The sequence below is a fragment of the Sminthopsis crassicaudata genome, chromosome 2, assembly GCF_048593235.1.
Source record: "Sminthopsis crassicaudata isolate SCR6 chromosome 2, ASM4859323v1, whole genome shotgun sequence".
In the NCBI taxonomy this organism is placed as follows: domain Eukaryota; kingdom Metazoa; phylum Chordata; class Mammalia; order Dasyuromorphia; family Dasyuridae; genus Sminthopsis; species Sminthopsis crassicaudata.
The window spans coordinates 262134046-262158195 of NC_133618.1; the positions used below are offsets into that span (position 1 = coordinate 262134046).

Sequence of the window (24150 nt, forward strand, 5' to 3'; positions counted from 1 at the left end):
CACTATTGCTTGTCCCTTTTCCTCTTTCTGCCTTAAGTGTGATTATTCCCCTTGCTTCTATTCTTAGTGTTTTTCCTCTCTGTATTTTCTCCTTTACCCACTCATATTTCTTTATTGTTCACTATTTTAAGGCATGATTCCCAAATATAATTTCTATGCCGGATAACTCATCCAAGCTCAATCATTTCACTTGTCTTCTGTGAATTTTTGTCACTATTTCATGCTCTAATTCAACATGTTTATGTTCTGTAGGCATCTCAAACTCATGTCTAAAACAGAATTTATCTTTTCCCCCCCATATATACTTATTTTCTGAATTTCCTGATTTCTGCGGCAGGTGCCTAGGTTCATAATTTCGGTGTCATCACTAACTCTTTCTTCCTCATGTCATGTGCCCAAATGCCAAATCTTTAGACTATCTTCCCAGCATTTCTCACATATGCCTTCTTTACTCACACAGACACCACCAAAATGCTCTCTCTTCACCTCTTACCTGGACTGTTTTCCAACTGATTCCTTTTCTCAGTCTCTATCTCTCCTCTCTCCTCCGTAATTCCATTATCCTCCACACAGATGTTAAAGCACTTTTCCTAAAGCACTGGTCTATGTCTCTCTACTCAATAAACACCAATGGCTCCCTCTTGCCTTTAGGATCAAATACAAACTCTTCTGTTTATCATTTAAAGTTTCTCATAACCTGTCATCTTCATACTCTACAATCCGGCCATAATGGTCTTTTTGCTTTTCCTTACATTCTATTTCCCATGTCTGTGCTTCTGTGGAAGCTGCTGATGCCTGGATTGTACTGCTCAACTATGCTTTTTTAAATCTCTAATTTTCTTCAAACCTCAACTCAAACATAAGGGCCTACTTAATTCCCCCAGTTCCTAATACTTCTCCTCCCCCACAATTATCCTGTGTTAATTTTGTTTAAATTTATATGTGTAGAGGTTGCCTGTACTCCCAAAGAACACAAAATCCAAAATGGCAGAGATTGTTTCATTTTTGTCTTTGTATCTTTAGAATATGCCACAATGTCTTTCATATATTAGGTGTTTAATAGCTACTCTTTGATTAATTGGTGTCCAAAATCAAAATCATTGTCTTTCACTTCCATTCATGTGGCCTCTGACTTTCAATTAAACTCAGCTCAAGCAATTATTAAACTTCCAACTATATGCAACTAGGCTAAGAAATATAAAGAGAAAAATGTTAAAGTCTCTCCCACCTATACGTTTGTATTAAGGTTTTATGTCTTTTTTTTTGGTGGGAGGGGGGAGATGTTGCATTCACGTTTTAGGTCATTTTCTTATATACTGAGATCACTGAGGTATACTTGGAAAGGATTGTCTGAAGTCAACCTGCTGGTAGGGACAGTAGCTGTTAACCCGGGCTATACCCCTATATTGTCTGTTCCTCTATGGCAGTGGTCCTCAAACTTTTTAAACAGGGGGCCAGTTCATGTCCCTCAGATTGTGGGAGGGCCCGACTATAGTAAAAACAAAAGCTCACACTCTGTCTCCGCCCCTCAGCCCATTTGCCATAACCCGGCAGGCCGCATAAACGTCCTCAGGGCGCATCTGGCCGTAGTTTGAGAACCCCTGGCCTATCTGTGTACTCATCTTTCCCCACTTCAATCACCCCCTTTTGAAAGTGCAGACGGGCCTAGTCCAGGCTGAATGGTTACCTGGTTCAATTGGAGGGAGTGTAGCCAAGTTTACCTTACTCCAAAATAGTTCCGAGACTTAAACAGATCACTTCATCTTATTGGACCTCAATTCTCAGTTATAGGATGAAGTGGATGGCGCAGATGGTCTCCTAGCGCTCTCCTAGCACTAAATGTAATTCTGGGTGAGTTCTCTCTGGTGGTCGAAAGAACCTCAAAAAGAATTTCCGCTTACTTCAGGATCTGGAGAAGGGTCCCTTCCGTTCAAGGGTTATCGCTTTAAAGATGGAGGTCCTTAGTTCCAATCTGGTCTCTTACATTGTACTGTAATCTTAGACTAGTCACTCAACGTCCCAACTTTCATTTCCTTATCCGAAAGAAGAGGTATTTGCTTTAGAGACTGTTAGGCCCCCTCCCACCTCTAAATGGACGATGCGGCCATCTTCAAGACACTCCCAATCGGAGCACGGGAAGCTCTCATCCACACGAACAGAGCACAACTTGTATTTTGGGCGCTAGCGTCGTGGTGTGGAGAGCAGAAGGTTGCCACAAGGAATTTAGGGATGGAAAGGGTCCATTTGATTGTAAGATCCTTAAGGAAGGAACCGCTTTTTGCCTCTTTTTATTCCCGCATTTAGCATAGTGCCGGGTACAAAGTAACCTCTTAATAAATGTTTATTGAATTGAATACAACTGATACAAGGCTCCCCCAGGCCTAGGAGTAAAAAGAACAAAACGCCTGCAGTGCGCAAAGGCTGCCGCCAGGGAGCGCTGTAGGGGGAAGTGGGGCGGGGCACTTTGAGAAATGTGGACTCCGCCCTTCCCCTCCGTCCGAGGGCGGGGCGGGAGAGGGTGAGTTGCTATCCCAGCTGGCTGCGCGGCCGCTTTTGAATGGCGCTGCCTGAGGGCCGCATTCTGGGGTTCGGGGAGACGCTCTAGGCTGTCGGGGCTGCTGCTGAGGAGGCGCCGCCGTACCATGAGCCGCCGGTGAGTGACTACTCGCCCTCCACTCCTTATTCCTTGCTGTACCCGCTCCGCTCTGCCAGGTTCGAAGGCCTCCTCCCGAATTCTGTGCTGCCCAGCCCGGAGGCTGCTGCCTCGCTCCTCCTGGGCCCGACTCCCTCTTCCTCGGCGCCGCTGGAGCTTCCAGGCTCCCTTCCGTCTCGGGAGCGCGAGCGCGGGCCCGTGCGCTTCCCTGGCCTCTTGGTTTGGGGGAGGGGGAGGACTAGTCGGGGATGGGTGCCGCTGCGGAACCCGTCAGTGCTGCCCTGGGGCGAGGAGCTGCGCCTGCTGGGGCCGGAACCTGGGGGCGTCCCGGGAGAGGCTGCTGGGCCGCTCCTCGGGCAGCGTTCTGCCGGGCGAGCGGGGAGAAACCGAGACCCGCTGTCACATATTAAGTGATCCTTTGAGTGGAGCTGGCTTCTCCTGGGTGCTTTAAAAAAAACAACAAAAAAAAAACCCCAAAACTTTTGTGCGTCGAAACGAGAAAGACAAAGCTGCTTCAGCTTTAAGGATCAGTGAACTTGCAGTGAGTGCATTGTGGCCCACACACTGGATTTCTCTGGGGGCACTTGGGCATCTTTTTTTTTTCCCTGCTTTTTAAAGTTAAGCTTTTGTTTTGCAAGAGAGAAACTTGGAATAGTTGCATAAAATTTGCTGACTGAGCCTTTGAAAACCCCCATTGTGTATTTTCTGAAAAGTTGTTCTTCTGTTACAGTACTGGCCATGGTATCTTCTTAGGTGACTTAAATATAGAGATAACAAAGAGTTGTTTTGTCTTTCTTTTCTTGTTGCCTTTTGAAGTTCCTTGAAAACAAGCGTCCAAGCTACTTACTGTGGGATTTAAAAACACACACACACACACACACACACACACACACACACACACACACACCTCGAAGAGAGATTTATTTTTAACCATTAAAAATGGTCTGAAATCCGTATTTCAGTAGCTCAAAATATAATGCCCTGGAATCTTAGACTACGTATAATTTAGTAACTTAAAATATTTAACGCAGTTAATTGTTTTAATTACCATTATTTCAGTTAAAATATTAAAGAAGTACAAAGGCCCTTAGCAAACTGCCAAAAAACTCCAATCAGAACGCTAATCTCCAATTGGTGATTGGATGTGAAGGAATTCTCAGAAAGAACATGCATGTGGCTAAGTTGTTCTTTGAAGTCAGGGACCTGTTATTGACAATTCCTGACTTTAGTACACTAATCAGTATTCTATTATTGTTTTTTCCAAGGTGAATGTAGGTGATAGGATTCAGATAGGTTAAGAAATGCCATATATGTATATGTTTGTAGTTTATGGCTTCCTACTTTTGCGTATGAAATATTATTGTATGTTTTACTAAATAGTTTGTGTATTCATGCAGATAGCATTGTGATTTCAAGATATGAAAAGTACAGAGATTGTTTTTTGGATTGTTTTTTTTTTTTTTTTTTTTTGGTCATGCACTCTTTTGGCTGTCTGATGACACTTCTGGACCTGACTCCTTTGCAGAATATTTTAAAATACATATACAAGATAGTATATTGAAATACTTTTATCAATTTTTTTTAATAACATGAGTCCCAGGTTAAGAAAAGAATAAAATTTTACACCTAATTTTAAATTGAATATTTAAATATGATTATATGCTGCACAACCATTGGTCTGCTATTTGCCAAATACAGTGTTTGGCATCACAAAAAAGCTTAAAGAATGAGACCTTTCTACAAGGAGTTTATAATCTAATTGTAGAAATAAGACCACTGGACATGAAATAATTAGACAAGTGCTAATCTTAGAAACAGCTGATGAAATGTAAAAGGGGATGAACTTTTTCTTTGAAAGTGGAGTGATGGGACTTTACTTTGGATCCCAGCTTTGCCTTTGTGAACCTGCACAACTCTAATCTATTTCCTCATCTATAAAGTGAGAAGATTGATCTAGATCAAAACTTCTTAAACTTTGGGTCATGATTCCATATGGGTCACCTAAAAATTTGACAACAGTAAAAGATAGCAAATAACCTACTAAATTTAATTTTTATATAAAAATAAACAGGCACATCCATCTCATGAATATGCAAATTTGCTTTCATCTTTAATAAATGGTAAAATTATATATGTATATGAAAGAAGTGTTTTAAAATAAATTTCTTTATGATTTATCATCAGTAAATGTTTGACTTATATACCTATTCTATGTATCTATATCCCTAGGGTGGTGTCAAAATTTCTTGTGTGAAAAGGGATTGTAAATGAAAAAAGTTTAAGAAGCCCTGGCCTAGATGACCTTTGGAGATCCTTTCCATAAATTGGATTAATGAGTAGCACTTGAGAAAAGTGTAGTCAGGGAAGATTTCTTGAAGGAGATAACATTTAAATTGAACCTAAAGTGATAGATTGGAATTAATGAGAAGTTTAGGAATGGACAGAATAAATAAAAGTTCTAAGAATGAATAAATATAATATATGGAAATTGAACTTCTTTTTAAGGAAAAGGAACTTAAATGATTATCTGTTTCACTTTATTAGGAAGTAGAGGATCAGAGAGGAAAAGGATCTCCTAGGTACTATGTTTTAGAACCCATGTTTGACCCTCAATCTTCTGACTTAAAGTCCAGTGCTCTTTCCATTACAAAACGTTAGGCTTAAGCTCTAGACTGATGTTTTGAGTTAGAATATTATAGGCAATAGGGAACTCAAATAGGTTCAAGAGTAGGAAAGAGTGAAAAAAGTGATATTTTAGGAAAATTAGTCTGACCCTGATACTGAGGGATAGGAAATAAGTGGCAGGCTAGATTTGAAGTGAGAAGGTAACTAAGGTGGTAGCAATATCATTAGAGAATAATCCATGAGATATTTTTGAAAGAAGAAATGACAGAAATTGGTGACAGATTGCTGATAGAAGATAAAGAGCTGAATGACTAAAGTTTTTTTTTTTTTTTTTTTTTTTTCTGAAAAAGTTAAAGAATATTACAACCTGGAACAAAAAGATTTTACCATGATGCTTTTATTAAGTTTCCACGGAAAACTCAAAGTTTTAGTTCTTTGTGAATTATTCAAAACATTTATAACTAAATAAGGAAGGAAAGGATCATTTAAGTGCCTGCTATATGCCAGGCACTATGCTAAATGCTTTATAAGTAGTAACTCATTTAGATCACTACAACCTTTGGAGATAGGTTCCATCATTAGAAACTGAAATAAATAAAGATTAAATGGTTTGCTTAGGAGTATACCTCTAATAACTATCTGAGATCATATTTGAACTCAGGTTTTCCAGAAGCCTGACCCTGTTCTCTATTCTCCTATTCACCACCAGTGGCGCCTAGATAACATTGCAATATATTAAAAGAATAAGTAATTATTTAGATCAAATCCCCCCCCCTCCCTGAAAATTACATTTTAAAAATTATGGTTTCTTTTGTTCCCATATAAAGTATGAGTTTTTGCTTTTGTTTTATTTAATTCATTCTTCCAAGCCTTTTTATTTAAGAAGCTTTCTTTTTTTCTTTTTTTTCTTGCAAATGTTTACATATATTAGATTCTAGTTTCTTTGCTTTGATTAAAGAAAAAAAATTCTAAAAATATTTTGAATGCCTTAATTTGATCATGTGAGAATGGAATGTAATTGTTTTACAGTATTTCTTTTAATGATTCTGAAGCTTATATCCTTTGACTAAATTTTCCAACATATCACATTAGCATATTTAATTATTAGCTTTAGCACTTAATGGAACATAGATTTTTATTGGAAAATAGATTAAGGTTTGGGAAAGTGAAATTGTTTTTCCTGTTAAAAAAGGAAACAGCAAATCATAAAACTGATCTAGATTTATATTTTTTGTAATAAGTCAAACATTCTATACTCTTTTTTTTTTATGTCTCAGGAAGTTTATTATTATTTTTTTTTATTCTATATATATATATTTTATAATATTATCCCTTGTATTCATTTTTCCAAATTACCCCCCCTCCCTCTATTCCCTCCCCCCGACGACAGGCAATACCATACATTTTACATGTGTTACAATATAGTCTAGGTACAATACATGTGTGCGAATATCATTTTCTTGTTGCACAATAAACATTAGAATCCGAAGGTACATGCAACCTGGACAGACAGATATTAGTGCTAACAATTTTCATTCCCCTCCCAGTGTTTCTTCTCTGGGTGTAGCTACCTCTGTCCATCATTGATCAACTGGAAGTGAGTTGGATCTTCTTTATGTTGAAGATTTCCACTTCCATCAGAATACATCCTCATACAGTATTGTTGTTGAAGTGTACAGTGATCTTCTGGTTCTGCTCATTTCACTCAGCATCAGTTGATTTAAGTCTCTCCAGGCCTCTCTATATTCCTCCTGCTGGTCATTTCTTACCGAGCAATAATATTCCATAACCTTCATATACCACAATTTACCCAACCATTCTCCAACTGATGGACATCCATTCATCTTCCAGTTTCTAGCTACAACAAAAAGAGCTGCCACAAACATTTTGGCACATATATGTCTCTTTCCGCTCTTTAGTATTTCTTTGGGATATAATCCCAGTAGTAGCGCTGCTGGGTCAAAGGGTATGCACAGTTTGATAACTTTTTGGGCATAATTCCAGATTGCTCTCCAGAATGGCTGGATTCTTTCACAACTCCACCAGCAATGTATTAGTGTCCCAATTTCCCCACATCCCCTCCAACATTTGTCATTATTTGTTCCTGTCATCTTAGCCAATCTGACAGGTGTGTAGTGGTATCTCAGAGTGGTCTTAATTTGCATTTCTCTGATAAACATTCTATACTCTTAAAAGATCTTCAGAATGTTTTTAAAATTGATGGATTATTTCTCAAAGCATGATTTGAATCACTTAAATTGACAAAGGAGTTAATTTTCCCGAAAGACAGTGTTTATATAGTTTGTTTTTTTCTTTTAACTTTGCTTTCACTATTTTGTCATTATTTTTAAATTTTTACTCTAAGGCAGAATAAGTTTACCTTTGGGCTAGGCCACTATTCAAAACATCAAGTTCTTGCAAATCAAGTTCTTAGTGGGAGAGTGGAACCTAGAAGAATTGTCCTGGCCCTCCCCGGTCCCTTTCTCCCCTCCCCTACCGAAAAATCTGCCCCTCAATGAAAAATTGTTACCCTATTTTTGACAGAATTTTGGCATCTTTATGTCAAATCTCTTTTCTCCCCTAGCTCAGAGCTCTCCCCCATTAGCCAAAGTGCTTAAAAATGTTCAATTTCTAGATGTTATAAAGGAAATATCCTCAGATTTTCAATTTATGGGTTTTAGGATCAAATGCTATTTCAGTAGTGTCTAAAGATTCTTTCTTTAAAAAAATGATGAATGCTTGGGCAAAAGAAGGAAAAAAAGGATTGTGAGTTGCAGTTTTAATCTATTCTACATTTCACAAGATTAATGCTGTGTTAAAGAGATTATTAGAAGATAGGGATTAAATTAAAAGGGAGGGTGAAAGAAAAAAAAAGGAAAGCATTTATATAGTGCTTATTATTTTCTAGGTACTGTGCTAATCACTTTTACAAATATTATCTCTTGATTTATTTATAAATGTCTTTTTATCAGTGTTGCCCAGATTAATTTGGTCATGAAACTGTTTTTTACTTAAAATACATTGATATAGGAACATGGTAAACTTCTAGGAAAAAGGAGGAGAATTAAGGAAATTTGGAGATAGCGTAGAAAAAATAAGCCTTTTCTCACATCTTAAATTACAGTACATAATATTTTGTTGTTAAGTATATATAACAACCTCTTGTTATGGTTAAGATCAGATATCTAGTATATTAAAAGTTAAATATTATTATATACATTGTTTCATGGAACCCCTCATCACATGAATTGAATTTCAAACTAGTTCCTCATAGAGAGAAATTTGAAAGATCTTGCTGGGGACCCATGTCTATATTTAATCTTGGGAAAGAATGCAAAGATCAGCTACCAATTTTAGTACATTTTGGTAGCTTTTGTAAAAGCTAGATGAAAGGCTACAGCCATGTATAGCTTTTATCTGTTTGTTTTTGTTTTATTTGTAGCTGTTAAAAAAAAAAAGACACCCTATCAATTTTTTTGTTCACTTACCACACTGAATTTGGCATTATTGTAATGTATTTTTAAGCCATAATTGAAAATAATTTTTGCTATTTTAAATAAAAGGCAGTTATAAAAATATCTTTTTTTCCCCCTGAGACAATTGGAGTTAAGTGACTTGCCCAGAGTCATACAGCTAGGCAGTGTCTGAGACCAGATTTTGAACTTAGATCCTCCTGACTTCAGGGCTGATGCTCTACCAACTGAGCCACCTACTGCCCCAGAATAACTTTCTAAAAAAAATAACAAGAACAACAAAAAGCCAGCCTACTCCCAGATCATATAATGTATTGTGAGGAAAGCAAAGTTAAGTAAACAAGCATTTATTAAGTGCTAAGCACTGCTAAGCTTTGGGGATACAGCACCTTCCCCCCCCCCCAATGGTACCAACTCTCCAGTCTTAATAGGAGAGACAATTTGCTAACAGCTATGTACAAACAAGGTACCCAGGGGATAAACTAGAGATAAACTGAGGGAAATGACTAGTATTAATAGGGATTGAGAAAGCCTTCTGTAAATGATGGGATTTTATTAGGGACTTAAAGAAAGCCAAGAAATATTCTAACTGGAAATGAGGGAGAGGATTTCAGGCGTAGAAGGCTATCAGATAAAAGTGCACTGAGTTGGGAGTGTTGAGTGGGAGAACATGGGAAGGCAAGTGTCACTGGGAGTAAGTGAAAGAAGACTGGACAGGGAAGAAGGGACCAGGTTACAAAGGGTTTTGAATGTCATAGACATGAGGAAGGGAGGCCAACCAGCAGACTTTTGCAGTAGGCCAGAAATGAGGTGATAGGAATTTATACCACTATGGTAACTGGAGATTGGGACACAAACGAGATGTTGCAAAGATGGAATCAACAGCACTTGGCAACAGTTGATTGGTTGGGTGGGAGAGAGTGGAGTGAGAGAGAGTTTGGAGTTGAGGATGACATTCAGTTTGAGAGCCTGAGTGACTTGGAGGATAGTAATGGGAAAACTAGGAAGAGAGGAGTATTTTGGGGGAAAGATAATGAGTTCTCTTTTAGACATGTTGAATTTAAGATGTTAATCAGATATCTAATTTGTGATGTCCAGTAAACAGTTGGAGATGAGTCTAGAGGTATGGAGATCTGCTAAGGGCTGAATAAATAGATTTGAGAATGATTAGAAGATGGAGAGATATAAGAAGAGACCATTTTACATATAAAGGGGATTGTATATGAGTGAAATGTAACTGGTTTAGTTGAGTTTGATTTGAATGGAGAGCTATGTAAAGAGCAGTATGTAGTCCAGCAGGTTAAAGCCAGATTATGGAAGATCTTCGTTGTCGTGAGGAGACAATGAAGATTTTTTTGAGCAGGAAATTGATATGGTTGGACCTGTGCATTGGAATTATTATGGCATCAAAGTAAAGAGGCTAGATTGCAGAAAGGGGAGAGGCTAGAGGAAAGGAGCACATTTAGGAGGCTATTATCTAAGTTTAGTTTAATTTAGAGGTAATGAAATACTAAACTCAGTTGCTTATAATGGAAGTGGAAAAGGAGAGAATGGATATGAGAAGTATTAGAGGAGGGAGATGATAGCACTTGGTTGCTGCTTGGATATAGGAGAGGAAACTTTAAGAAGGAGAGAGAAGTGGAAGATGATAGCTAGTGTTTATATGGAGCTTTAATGTTGGCAAAACACTTTATATACATATTATTTTGTGCTTATGACAACTCTGAGAAGTAAGTCCCCATTTTGCAGTTGAAGAAACTGAGAAAGGCCAAGGCTAAATGACTTAGGTTGTACAATTAATAATTGTCCAAGCATACATGAACTGATGTTAAGTGAAATGAGCAGAACCAGGAGATCATTATACATTTCAACAACAATACTATATGAGGATCAATTCTGATAGACATGGCTCTCTTCAACAATGAGAGGATCCAAATCAGTTCCAATTGATCTGTAATGAATAGAACCAGCTACACCCAGAGAAAGAACACTGGGAAATGAGTATGGACCACAACATAACATTTCCACTCTTTCTGTTACTGTTTGCTTGCATTTTTTTCCCCCCTCAGGTTATTTTTACCTTCTTTCTAAATCCAATCTTTCCTATGCAACAAGATAACTGTATATATATGTATACATATATTGGATTTAACTTATACTTTATCTTATTTAACATGTATGGGACTACCTGCCATCTAGGGGGAGAGCGTGGGGGGAAGGAGGAGAAAAGTTGGAATAGAAATTTTTGCAAGGGTTAGTGTTGAAAAATTACCCATGCATATGTTTTGTATGTAAAAAGCTATAATAAAAAATTAAATTAAAAAATTTTAAAATAATTTTCCAAGGATGGATTTAAACTCCAGATTTCTTGACTTTATGTCCAGACATTTAACCACTTAGCTGCCTCTGAAGAGCATGGATGACTGATAGAACTGTCTTTGGTACCATCAACAGAGATAGGGAAATTGGGAATATGTTTTGAGAAGAAGAGTTCAATTTGGGAAATAATAAATTTGAGGTCATGGCAGGATTGTCTAGGTAGTTGGAAATGAAAGTGTGGAACTCAAGATTAAGTCTAGAGATACAGATTGTGATTCATTTATTTAGAGGTGGTAATTGAAACCATGCAAAATGAATCAAGTCTTTATGGGACTTGAAATTATATGCTACCTTTAAGATTTGACGGCTCTGTGATCTGTCAGAACTTCAGTTTTCTCATGTAACAGGAATAATATAAGAACATTTTCTTTGATAGATGCTGAAAGTGCTTTTTAAAGTGTTTCATAAATGTAAATTATTTCTCTTTTCATTAGATAAGGTCATTGCTAAAGGGGCAGTGAAATTGGAATGAAATTTTGTGTTTGAGTAATTCCTGTAGTGAATTTGTAGGGGGAATAAAGAGATGAATTACAAAAGCTTTCCTTGTATCCTTGAGGACTCATTTGAGATTAAATGGGATAACCTTGTGTAATAGATCCAATTAGGTTCATTTTATTACTTTTTGATATAGTCTGGTGTAGGGGTAGAGATGTCTGATGGTGTGAGTTATCTGGTACTGGAGATTGAGTGGGAATAGCAGAGGAATGAGAATGTGATTTGAAGAATAAAAATAAAAAATAAGGAAGCTAGTTATTGAGTGAGATATGGGTTGGGCAAGAAAATCTCAAACAGGAATGTTAGGGCTCAATGGAAGAGGGAGGGATCAAGAAATTAGAGGTATGGTGAGAATAAAAATAAGTTTAGAAAAAAGTTAACGCCTGTGTGAGGGTAAAAGAATGAGAAAATATAGAGAATTTTGAAAAGCTTAAAAGCTTAAGATCTTAGAGGGAATAGTTTTGCTGGTGAGGTTCCAGAATTATACTTAGATCCAATGGGCACAGGAATAAAGTACAGATGGTGGCTCCTGGATTTGAAGAGTTGGAGAAACTTAAATGTACATGATTATTTGTGTTTGTTTCTTTTATCCTTTCTGTATTTAAGCTTCAGGAGATAAAGGAGCTTATTTAAATTTTGTATCTCTCAAAATCTAACAGTGCTTGGCACACAACAGGTATTTAATCTTTGTTGAGTTTAATTGGATATAGAAGAGTCATGTCAGAAATAAATTTGTAGATTTTAAAAAATTTTCACAAAATATATTTTACACAGAGGAAAATTTGAAGTTATTTGTATACAATGTTAAGTTGGGTTGATAAATTTTCTTTGGATCTACCCAATTCCCAAGGGTAGGAGGCAAAAAGATTTATATTTTAAAAGTTGCATGAAAAAGTCCTTTTTGGTCAAATATCTTTTTTGTTTGTTTGTTTTGTTTTTATTGAAACTTTTTATTTTCAAAACATATGCACGAAAAATGTTTGTGGCAGCCCTTTTTAGTGGCTAGAAACTGGAAACTGAATGGATGCCCATCAACTGGAGAATGGCTGAATAAATTGTGGTATGTGAATGTTATAGAATATTATTGTTCTGTAAGAAACGATCAGTAGGATGTTTTCAGAGAAGCCTGGAGAGACTTACATGAACTGAAGCTAAGTGAAATGAGCAGAACCAGGCGATCATTATACATGGCAAAAAGACGACTATATGATTTTCAATTCTGATGGATGTGGCTTTCTTCAACAATGAGATGATTCAAACCAGTTCTGATTGTTTAGTGATGAAGAGAGTCAGCTATACCCCAAGAGAGAACTATGGGAAATGAGTGTGGACCACAACATAGTATTTCCACTCTTTCTGTTATTGTTTGCTTGCATTTTTGTTTTCCTTCTCAAGTTTTTTTCTTTCTTTCTAGATCCGATTTTTCTTGTGTAGCAAGATAACTGTATAAATAATGTAAACATATATTAGATTCAACATATTCTTTAACATATTTAGCATGTATTAGACTATCCGCCATCTAGGGGAGGTGGGGAGGGGGAAGGAGGGGAATAGTAAGAACAGAAGGTTTTGCAAGAGTCAATGTTGAAAAATTACCCATGCATATGTTTTGTAAATAAAAAACTATAATTTTTAAAAAACATGTTAAAATATATGTTAAATCCAACATATATAAACAAAATATATTTTTCACATTGAAAATGCTCATAGTCAAATAGGTGGGAAGGAAGAGCAGTCCTTGAAAGCATTATAGTTTAGTAGAAAATGGACTTGACTGGAAACACTTCAGAAGTCATGGATTGTTGTCTTAAATCTTTCACTTGTCTGCTTCTGTAGGGGATGTTGGGCAATTCATTTAAATCTCTGTAGGAATTACTTTTTCATCTTTAAATTGATTTGAACTAGAAGATTTATCTAAGACCCCTTTCAGATCTATGTTTCTAGGGCTTTAGGACCACATTTTGACTCCAATGCAAAACCTAATTTTACAAAAGATTTTTTTCCTCTGCTTTTTGTAGATATCTTTTTTTTTTCTTCTCACGTGTATGAGAAAGACTGAAACTATCAGGCAATAACAATAGCTTTATTTTGAGAATCAGTCTGAATTAGAAATACTAGGATTCATATCCTTCCCCTCACATACCTTAGCTGTATGACCAGTTGCCCTGGACAAGTTATTGATCTGCATTGTTGAAGGACTTCCTCTACCCTTTATTTTCTTTTTTTTTCCCTTTAGGAATAAATTCACAGGTATGGTTGTTAAACAAAAAAAGTAATGCTTTATAGCTCTCTCATTTCAACAATCTAAAGCACTCTTTTATATGTGTTATCTTCTTTTCTCCTCTCTTGAGATGAAAAGAAGGCACTATACAGTGATTACTTTTATCCTTTCATTAAAAATTGCCCCCCTTAGGGTTAGGAAAAGAATGGAGAAAAGAAAATAACTTGCATCCAAAAGAGTGCTTTAGACTGATTCTTAGACAATTAGAGAATGTTTAAGCAAATTCTGATATATAATTATAATGGAATTATTATTATACATTTAAGAAATGATGAAAGGTAATTGAAGAGAAATCTGGGTAGCATGAACTAAGTCAGAGTGAAGTGAGAAAAACCAGGAGAATAATTTAAACATGAATAGCAACTTCATAAAGAAAACAACTTTGAAAGGCTTAAGACCTGTTTATTCAAGGCTATGACCTAACATGTGTACAAAGAACCTATAGAAGTATTTTACCACCCAACAGAGACATGATGAATGCAGAGTATAGAGACATGCATTTTTGGACTTGGCCACTGTGTAGATTTATTTTGGTGACCTAGGCCAGCCATCTCTCCTTTCCCACCTGGCTACATTCCTTCTGACTTCTCTTCATGTCCCCATATCTTCTCTATACACCTCCTTTTCTTTTTACTTTTGTGTATGTCTTCCTATATAACTTGTGAGCTCCTTGAAAACAGGGACTAGATTTGAGTTTTTTGGTTTTGGATTTTTTTGGGTTTTTTTGGTTTTTGTTTTCTTCTTTATATTTATTTCCTCAGGGGCAGCTAGGTAGCGCAGTGGATAGAGCACCAGCCTTGAATTTTCCCGAGTTCAAATGTGGTCTCAGACACTTGACACTTCCTAGCTGTGTGACCCTGGGCAAATCACTTAACCCCAGCCTCAGAAAAAAAGAAAAAATATATTTATTTCCTCAGCACTCAGCACAGTGCTTGGCACATAATAAATGCTTCTTATAATTTTTTATGTGAGAAAAATTACCTATTCGATCTCTCCCTTGCCCCTTCTCCCAGCACATCTCTCTTTCTTAACCCTTCATTTTTATTTTTATTTTTTAATCATCACAGTGTAATCAACCCATGTCCTTTGTATTTGTAGACTCCTCCTAACCATAGTACTAATGATAAAATTTTGGGGTGTTATAGGTATCATCTTGCCATATAGGAATGTAAATAGTTTAATTTTACTTTTGTTTTTTTTTTGTTTTTTTTTCATGTTTAACCTTAAGGCTTCTTTCTCATGAGTCTTCTGTTTGAATGCCAGATATTCCATTCAACTCGTCTTTTTGTTAGTAATGCTTGAAAGTTGTCCATTTTATTAAATGTTTATTTTCTCTCCTGAAGAATTTTACTTAGATTCTTTATTGGCTATTCTTTATTGTAATTCCAACTCTTTTGCCTTCCAGAATATTATATTCCAATTGGCTCCTTTAATATGAGAAGGTGCTAAATCTTGTGTGATCCTGACTATGGCTTCACAGAATCTGACTTTTTCTTTCTGGCTGCTTGCATTTTTTTTTTTTTTTTTTTTTTTTTTTTTTTTTTTTTTTTGCCCTTACCCTGGGAGCCACTCTGGAATTTGATAATATTCCTGAGAATCTTTATTTGGTGATCCCTTTCTGGAGGTTATTGGCAGATTCTTTCAATGTCTGTTTTTACCTTCTAGATCTAAGATGTTAGGGCAATTTTCCTTGATAATCTGAAGAAATATGTGTAGGCTTTTTCTTTAATATGGCTTTTAGATAGTCCAATAATTCTTTCTTATTGATCTGTTTTCCAGGTCATTTTGTTTTTCCAGTGATGTATTTCACATTTTCTTCATTCTTTTGCCTTTGCTTTATTGTTTCTTGATGTCTTATGTAAGTCATTAGCCACCACTTGCCCAATTCTAATTTTTAAGGAATTATTATTCTATTTCTATTCAATTTCTGCTTTTTTAAGGAATTCTTTTCTTCAGTGAATTTTTGTGCCTCTTTTACTATTACTATTAGGCTAATTCTCTTTTTCGAGGAATTCATTTTGAACTTGTGTCCAATTAGCATTTTTCTTTGAGACTTTGCTTGTAGCTTTTTTCATACTATTATATTAGGCTTCCCTTAGCTTTTTGTGGTCAAGTTATTTTGTGGTGGTTCATTTTTCCTGCCCATTTCTTGACTTTGCATGTTTTGTTGAAGTTGGACTCTGCTGACTTTAGAGTGAAGAGGAACTGTTTCAAGCATCAGGCTTTTTCATCCTACTGTTTTCAGAGCTAATTCTGGGGGTCTGCAAGTTTTTTTGTGTTTCCAAAGGTGTATGATGCAGGGAGAAATGTAGTCACTACTCTTCTGGTCTGCACTCTGGTCTTCACCCAGGAAGAGCCCCTGCTTCCCTGCAAACACATTAACAGAATTCTTGACTCTGGGACTGTGACCAGATGTCTTTTGCTCTTCTACAACACATGCTGATGCTTCTCTCTGCCCTGACACTGTGACCCAGAACTGATTATAGGTAATAGTTGCCAAACAGTGCCTGCAAAAGGTCCTCTATGATCTGTTTCTGACTAATCACCTGACCCACTGTCTCTGGATTGAGAGCTTCTGAAGCTGCTGCTTCTATTCTGGCCTCTTCTGAAATCCACCACTGTGGTTCCTGTTGGCTTTTTTTGTTCTGCCCCCATGTCAGTGTTACAACCCTCTACAGTTGTCTTAGGTAGGGAAAATGTCTTCTCTGACCTTTTTTTTATTCTGTTGCTCCGAAATTTGTATTGATCATTGTGTGTGTGTGTGTGTGTTTGTGTGTGTGTGTGTGTGTGTGTGTGTGTGTGTGTGTGTGTGTGTGTGTGTGTGTGTTTTGTTTGTTTTTTGAGGAGTTATTTTAAATTTTTAAAGAGTTTGGAATGAGAGAGAGGGTCAGTGACATAGAAAATAGTATGACTGTAGTTGGACTCGTGCTGGGAGGGAGTGGATTCCAAAGAGAAGATTGTGGAGGTAGCTGCTGAACTGCTTAGGAACAGCAAAAACTAATATAAAACTAAGTTGACGGTCTAAAAGAAATATGCTCTCCTCTTTTTATAGTGGCTAGAAACTGGAAAATGAATGGATGCCCATCAATTGGAGAATGGTTGGGTAAATTATGGTATATGAATGTTATGGAATATTATTGCTCTGTAAGGAATGACCAGCAGGATGAATATAAAGAGGCTTGGAGAGACTTACATGAACTGATGCTGAGTGAAATGAGCAGAACCAGGAGATCACTATACCTTCAACAATGATACTGTGTGAAGATATATTCTGATTGAAGTGGATATCTTCTTTTTTTTTTTTTATTTTAAATTTTGTAATTTTATAATTTATAATTTTAATTTTATAATTATAACATTTTTTGACAATACATATGCATAGGTAATTTTTTTACAGCATTATCCTTTGTACTCCCTTGTGTTCCGAATTTTTCCCCTCTCCTCCACCCCCTCCCCTAGATGGCAGGCATTCCCATACATATTAAATATATTATAGTATATCCTAGGTACAATATATGTGTGCAGAACCGAATTTTGTTGTTGTTGTTGTTGTTGTTGTTGTTGTTGTTGTTGTTGTTGTTGTTGTTGTTGTTGTTGTTGTTGTTGCTGCTGCTGCAAAGGAAGAATTGGATTCTGAAGGTAAAAATAACCTGGGGAGAAAAACAAAAAATGCTAACAGTTTACACTCATTTCCCAGTGTTCCTTCTCTGGGTATAGCTGATTCTGTCCATCATTGATCAATTGGAATTGGATTGGCTCTTCTCTATGTTGAAGATGAAGTGGATATCTTCAACATAAAGAAGATCTAATTCAGTTCCACTTGATCAAGGATGGACAGAAACAGCTATACCCAGAGAAGGAACACTGGGAATTGAGTGTAAAATATTTCACTATTGTCTTTCTACCCAGGTTACTTATACCTTCGGAATCCAATTCTTATCATGCAATAAGAAATTTGGTTTTACACACATATATTGTGTCTAGGATATACTGTAACACATTTAACATGTATGGGATTGCCTGTCATCTAGGGGAGAGAGTAGAGGGAGGGAGGGGAAAATTTGGAAAAGGAATACAAGGGATAATGTAAAAAAAAAAATTACCCATGCATAAGTACTGTCCAAAAAATTATAATTATAAAATTAACAAAAATATAAATATAAACAAAATAAAACAAAATGCTCTCTTTCATACATGAAGGTACATGTACACACACACACCTATTCCTACATTGTCCAAACTCACATACACCTATCCCTATGTTGAGGACCCTACTTTGCTAGTCATGATTCCTACTTAATGACTTATTTGCAGAAGGTCACACAGATAACTTCTGAATCAATCTCATGATGCCTTCTTATTCTTTGAAATTCTTGTCTATGTCTTGTAATTTCCAAGTTTCCTTACCCAAGAAATGTGCAGATCTTTTTTTTAGTTCTTTTTATTTTTAGAAGTTATCAGTGTAGTACAAAGGCTATTATGTCTTCTCTAATTCTTTTTTCAGACAACCTCGTTTGCCATTTGTAAAAATCCTTAAAGTTATACTTTTGTAAATTTATCCTTGATAATATTGTCTTACACATATATGTATCCCTGCCATACAGCTTTATTTTTAAAATTTAATTAAAAATTTTAATAAAGTTTATTAATAGTAATACTCTGAGAACAAAGTAGTAGATTTTTCCTTAGCAAAGTTCTAGTTGAGATGTCTTTTCTAATACTTTATGCTTAAAGATCTCTTTTTGTAATATCCCTTCCATTAGCTGCCAGTGATTAGCATTCCAATTTATTTAACAATAATTAGTTAGCTTCTACATAGGGATATTTACTACCAAGGTTTATCAGGATGGTAGCCCTCAAAAACCTAGGGGTACATTTTCCTCTGTATCACTGCCGTTGCAGCTGAGAGCAGGCAGATTTCAATTTGTACATAATGCTCAACCCACCAAGTTCATTTGCAAATGCAGCATGGCTTATTGGTGGATGAGCTTGTATCTCAGCTTATTGTTGGACTGGACAAAGGAGGCCATTCGGGATTTGGTTCCTTACTACCACTGTTCCCACAAATTCCAGAATGGATTCCACTCCCAGATTATTAGTAGCTTGCTCTCCTGAACTATGGTTATAACCATTTCCAATCTCCTTCATCTAAAAGCTGGAAAATATAAGGGAAACAGAAACAGCCATGACACCATTATGTGTAAAAGTTGCAAGGTGTCCTTATGGGGAGATAGACCCAAGACCTCTTAATCTGAATTTTAGTGTTTATTGTCAGGCAGGAACTATGAAAAGCTCACCAATGGCAGTCTTTGCCATTGTCTCTGTGTTGCTTATAGTTTGGGTTCTTCTGAGATAAAGATTTTCCATCATTTCACCACTTTATTGAATATATTGCTTGACTGGGAGATGATTAGTGAGGAGAGGGCTTCTTTCCATTTTATTGATGTCTTTTGTTTTTATATTATAAACATTTATAGGTAACTCCTATTTTCTTAAGTCTCTCATAACAAAACAAAAATAATTAAATAAAACTAGTAAACTCTGAAAGTTTGTGCAGCATTCTCACCTCTATAAAGAACATCATGAGAGTCAAGTCCATTATATAACTTGCTGGAAACCTGATAAATGCAAGGCAAGTGTGCATCGATAGATTGACTCCCAAATATTTATTTCCTTGTAGTACATTTATATTATTTTTCTTACTACTATATTATTATATTACATTATTATCTTACTGCTGTAATCACTGATCTTCTAATAACTAAATCCAATTATCTTTTCTCATTACTATTCAACATTTGTGGCCTCTGCAACATTTTATATTCCCTCTTGTCTCTGATTTTTTATGATACTGTCTCTCTTGGTTTTCTTTCTACCTGTTTGGCCACTTTCTTCTTTGCTAGATCATTAATGTCACAGTTTCTAACTGGATATACCTCAGAATTTTGCCTTTGATTTTTCTCTTTTCTCTCTCTCTCTCTTTTGGTGATCTTATTAACTAAAGTGGGTTCAGTTATCTCTGAAATGACTCCCAGATCTATATACCCATCTTATTCTCTCTCCTGAGCTCAAGTCATATATCACCAACAGTTTATTAGAAGTTTTCCACTGATTTAGAGTCTAAAAATTTGGAAGAGGGGCAGGTAGGTGGCACAGTGGATAGAGCACCAGCCTTGAATTCAGGAGGACCTGAGTTCAAATGTGGTCTCAGACACTTAACACTTCCTAGCTGTGTGATCCTGGGCAAGTCACTTAACCCCAGCCTGAAAAAATAAAATAAAAAAAAATAAATAAAAATTTAGAAGAATCAGTGGTGGAATAATGTAAATTAGATCAATCAAATTTTTATGAACTTTAAATTTTAAAGATAAAAAGATTGCTGATTTTGGGGGAAATGAATAATACTCAATAATGACAAACTTTATTCCCCTGTAGCATTCTTGGCAGAGATTGTCAAATCTATGGCACCAGCCCTGACAGTTTTTCTGTCATTTCATGCATTTACTGATCATTTATTCTAGCTTAAACAGTATTTCTTTTCCCCCAGGTGTGGTACCTTATGCTTGTCACTGCAGAACTTCATTCTTCTTGTTTCATTCTGAATCTCTTAGAGAATTTGAGGAAGGGAAGATAAATTAACTCAATTTTTCAAATATTTAATTTTAAGTTTTGGAAGGATAATGGATAGTTCACAGACATTTGGAAATAAGGGACTATGGTTGAAAAGTCAGGCACCAGTTTTAATTCTGCTTGGAAATTTTTAGTTCTTTTGTGTTTCGGTTATAAGTGAGAATTATTAAATGAGTCACTTTACTCTAGAATCTATAGAAATTTCAAAAAGCCTTTGAATTCATTCAAGAGAATTTGCATGTAACAGCTGTGAACTAGTTAGGATGTTTCTGTTAAAGTATTGAAGAGCAATAAAACTTTCTTTGAAGGACAGTAAACTATAGGAATATTAGTTTTAGTTAGAATTTTATTGCATTGCTTATTTATTGGCATCTGCCATGTGTCTGGCACTGTACTTGGTATTAAAGATAAAAGTATTAAAAATGCAACAATTTCTATTTCCACTTTACTTCTTTTTCAGTTCACTTACCTGATTGTCCCTCTGCTTCCTCACCAGCTACTATACTCACTTTGGATGACCCTGTTCTAATCCCTCTTATATCAATTGGTTAGTTCCTGGCTGGGATCACTATTTCTGGGAGGAAGTGCTCCTCACTATACTCTCAGCTCAATTTACTTTCCATACTATATACCAACTGACTTGCTCTCTCACAGCTACCCCTCCCTGCCTTTTTGTTTTGTTTTGTCTTCCTCTTTTTAAATAAAAACTTCTTGTCATGGAGGGCATTAATGGTTGGGGTGAACAGGAAAATTTCATGTGAAAGATCAAACGAACAGCCTAAAGAAAGAGAGGAGCTCTGAGGAGGAGGCAAGAAAGGAGTGTGCACTCCAGACATGGGAAATAGCAAATACTATTGGAGACAGGAGTGTCATGTGGGAGAGGCTATTTCAGCTGAATTCAAAACAAAGGAAGGATAATAATGTCCAGAGTAATGTCTGGAAAAGTAGGTTGGAACTAGGTTCTCACTAGACCTTTAAAAGTTAAGTAAAGGAATTTATGTTTATATTTAATTCTAAAGGTAATAGGAAGTTGAACTTGATGGTAGAAGAGTTACATTATTAGATCTACATTTAAGGAAAATTATTTTGGCAAACTTGTGTAGTATATGCTGGAATGGAGAGATTGAGTCAGGGAGAACAATCAAAAAGTAGTAGCAGAATATTTGTTGTTGTTGTTTTTTTTAATAGCTTTTTATTTACAAGATATATGCATAGGTAATTTTTCAGCATTGACAATTGCAAAACCTTTTGTTCCAACTTTTCCCCTCCTTCCCCCAGATGGCAGGTTGACCAATACATGTTAAATATGTGAAAGTATAAATTAAATACAATATATGTATACATGCCTAAATAGTTGTTTTGCTGTACAAAAAGAATCAGACTTTGAAATAGTGTACAATTAGCCTGTGAAGGAAATAAAAAATGCAGGCAGACAAAAAGAGAGGTACTGGGAATTCTATGTAGTGGTTCATAGTCATCTCCCAGAGTTCTTTCCCTAGGTGTAGCTGGTTCAGTTCATTACTGCTCTACTGGAATTGATTTGGTTCATCTCATTGTTAAAGAGGGCCACGTCCATCAGAATTGATCATCATATAGTATTGTTGTTGAAGTATATAATGATCTTCTGGTCCTGCTCATTTCACTCAGCATCAGTTCATGTAAGTCTCTCCAGGCCTTTCTGAAATCATCCTGTTGGTCATTTCTTACAGAACAATAATATTCATATACCACAATTTATTCAGCCATTCTCCAATTGATGGGCATCCACTTAGTTTCCAGTTTCTGGACACTACAAAGAGAGCTGCCAGAAACATTCTTGCACATGCAGGTCCCTTTCTCTTCTTTAAAATCTTTTTGGGATATAAGTACAGTAGAAACACTGCTGGATCAAAGGGTATGCAAAGTTTGATAACTTTTTGAGCATAGTTCCAAATCGCTCTCCAGAATGGCTTGATGTATTCACAATTCCATCAACAATGTATCGATGTTCCAGTTTTCCCACATCCTCTCCAACATTCTGCATTGTCTTTCCCTGTCATTCTAGCCAATCTGACAGGTGTGTAATGGTATCTCAGAGTTGTCTTAATTTGCATTTCTCTGATTAATAATGACTTGGAGAATCTAGAAATAATTTCAATTTCTTCATCTGAGAATTGTCTGTGCATATCCTTTGACCATTTATCAATTGCAGAATGGCTTGATTTCTTATAGAGTCAATTCTCTATATATTTTGGAAATGAGGCCTTTATTAGAACCTTTGACTATAAAAATGTTTTCCTAGTTTATTGCTTACCTTCTAATCTTGTCTGCATTAGTTTTGTTTGTTCAAAAACTTTTCAATTTGATATAATCAAAATTTTCTATTTTGTGATCAATAATGATCTCTAGTTCTTTGGTCATGAATTCTTTTCTCTTCCACAGGTCTGAGAGGTAAACTATCCTATACTTTTCTAATTTATTTATAATCTCATTCTTTATGCCTAGGTCATGAACCCATTTTGACCTTATGTTGGTGTATGGTGTTAAGTGTGGGTCAATGCCTACTTTCTGCCATACTAATGTCCAATTTTCCCAGCAATTTTTGTCAAACTGAGTTCTTATTCCAAAAGCTGGGATCTTTGGGTTTGTCAAACACTAGATTATTAACATTATTGGCTATTTTGTCCTTTGAACCTAACCTATTTCACTGATCAACTAGTCTGTTTCTTAGCCAGTACAAAATGGTTTTGGTAACTGAGCAGCAATATTTGTGAGAGGTGAGGAGGGCCTGACTTAAGGTATTAGTTATATGAGTGGATTGAAAAGGTCAAATGTGAGAGGTGGTATTGATGTTGAAACAGTAAGATTTGGAAACTGGTTGTATATATGGGTTGAAGAAGAGTGAAAAGTTAATGATAATGTTGAGATTGTGAACCTGAGAGATTGGAAGGATGGTGATGTGATTATCTCCATCTTTATTATCAAATGAAATGAAGAGACTAGAAGAGGGAGCTCAAATTGAAAATTTATTTTATTTTATTTTAAGTAAAAAGACAAGATTTTCAACTAAAAGAAAGTAGGAGGTGTGTAGTATAATTAAGAGGGATTTAGAATAACTTCTTTGAAAAGTAAAATAGGGAATTAGTAAGGGAAGACTAAAAGACTGCCTTGTCGGAATGAGGGACCAGTTGATGTTGGATAAAAGAATTTGTTATGTACCAGTCAGCATGGTTGTGAAACTTTTCCAGTTAAAGGCAGCAGCTAATGAGTTAGGGGTAGTAGAGGTAGATGGCGGGAGTAATCTTGTATTTAGTTTGTAAGAGAAACAGCAATAAGACAAATGAGCAAGGCCTTCAAGAGCAAAGGACTGAACTGAGTTGAAATGGGTGACTATAAGGTTGAGGTTAGAGAAGGAAGAAAGGTAACAGAGAAGTGGTAGAAGCCTGCAGAAATTCTGAGGGGAGGGAAAGGAATGAAAGTTTCTTAGGGCAAAGAATAGATGAGGAAGGGATGGGGTGAAGCATAGGGAGAAGTGTAATAAAATGAGGCAATGGTCAAATAACAGAATGTTAGATTTCTATTTAGGGAAGCATGGAACCTTTGTAGATATCTAGACCTGGCATGTGACTAGTCCT

At 36.1% G+C, this 24150-nt stretch overlaps 1 protein-coding gene across 2 annotated transcripts in view; it reads left to right on the top strand.

Moving 5' to 3' along the window:
* Positions 1-2494: 2494 nt before the first annotated feature.
* The window catches only part of KATNBL1 (katanin regulatory subunit B1 like 1), a 42568-nt gene continuing 20912 nt past the window's right edge, over positions 2495-24150 (top strand). Inside the window, exon 1 of one of the 2 annotated variants that reach the window (XM_074289176.1) lies at positions 2495-2653. The gene's annotated coding sequence lies outside the window, so the exon portion shown is untranslated. Of the gene's footprint in view, positions 2713-24150 lie in introns of both variants that reach the window. The other variant, XM_074289177.1, reaches the window with a different exon arrangement.